This window comes from Aplysia californica, unplaced genomic scaffold (genome assembly GCF_000002075.1).
Source record: "Aplysia californica isolate F4 #8 unplaced genomic scaffold, AplCal3.0 scaffold00056, whole genome shotgun sequence".
Taxonomy (NCBI): domain Eukaryota; kingdom Metazoa; phylum Mollusca; class Gastropoda; order Aplysiida; family Aplysiidae; genus Aplysia; species Aplysia californica.
In genome coordinates this window covers 88577-90231 of record NW_004797326.1, presented here as the reverse complement: position 1 = coordinate 90231, position 1655 = coordinate 88577, and positions in this window count along the sequence as shown.

Below are 1655 nucleotides of genomic sequence, written 5' to 3'. Positions count from 1 at the left end.
TCCTGCCCCAAATCAACAATGCTGAACTACAGTCCAAGACAGTCAGCTACTTTCGGCGACAAAAATGGTCGTCTTAGACAGGTTGGCGTCATGAACGGTGCTATTATAATGTTAAAAACCATGAGGGGAGTGGGGAGCGGTCGTTTATACGGGTGACTGTCTTGGACAGGTGGTCGTTATGGAAGGTTCGACTAAGGTAAGTTTAGTTAAAACGAAATCACCAGAACAGATCAGTAACATTCATATAACAGTCTCAAACAGTTTGGGAAAAGGATACCCGTTTAAAAACGTAAAGTGAAACTTTATCTTTATTTGCACTTGCTCTATAATGTCATAAAACATATGTTTTTAACCGCTCCCATAGTCAGTCCGGTTATAAACTCGCCTCCGTAAGAGGGAAATGTGACCCAAGAAAATAATAAATCGTCATTTGAATTATTCTGCTATGTTTGAAAATTAAACACAATTTCACACACACACACACACACACACACACACACACACACACACACACACACACTCTCTCTCTCTCTCTCTCTCTCTCTCTCTCTCTCTCTCTCTCTCTCTCGCACTAAAACAAAACAATCCTTGTATCAGTAGAATCTATACTTGTGTCTGTCAAACGGCGGCTTGGTCCATTCTGTAATATTCTTAGCCTATTCCCTCTTTGCAGAGGCCAAGTAGAAAATAAAAATCGTTGTTATTAAACTGCAATACAATGTACATATCATAATGCCTCCCAAAGTCCAACCCCTCGTCCATCATCGCGGGAGGGGAAAACGTAAAAGTAGAGGATTGCAGGGTTTGGAAGATGTTTGGCGTAGGTTTTACTCACATGACCGCTACGGTAGCCATGAAAACCATCCCGGGTCACCCGGAAACGTCTGGCTAACGGGGCTCTGGTGAAACCACGACAGGCCTAGAAAACTGGTGGCGGATTGTTTATTGTTAAAGAAAATCATAGAAGTAAGAAATGGACAGACCAAATTGGAAAACGACCAGGAAACGGAAAAGGACAATGAGAAAGAACGAGCTCTTGGAATGCTTGCCCCACTCCTCAAATATCCTAACATCCCCATTGAGACCAAAGCCAAGTTCATTAACTCTATCTTTATCCCCACCTTGACCTACCAGTGACCTTCAAGGACACGGACCAAAAGAACGTAAGATAACCACCTCCGAGATGAGATGTCTAAGGAGAGCCGTCAACAAAACCAGACGGGACATGGTCAGAAACAACAAGATCAGAGAGATGGTGGGAACAACAAGACTGTCCTCCACTACATCCGAAGGCAAACAATCAGGTGGTTTGGACATCTCACACGTATGGCACCTAACCAGCTTGCCAGTAAAGCCTACTACAGGAAAGTATCAGGGTACAAGGCAAGAGGAAGACCAAGAAAGACCCGTGTGAAGGATACCCGAGAACTTTCAATATCCCACCCAGCCAGGCTATCAAACTTGCTAAGGACATGAAGCTCTTTCTACCTTCGACGCCCCAGAGGTACAAAAAGACTGATAAAGTAAATTAAGTACATGTCATAATAAGTAACTACGTCTTAAACTGAGCAAAAACATAGGCTTTTGTTGACGTTGATTCAATTTCAAACCATAGAGGTGACAGCAAATTACATGCAGTGTTACTGTATTTTCTA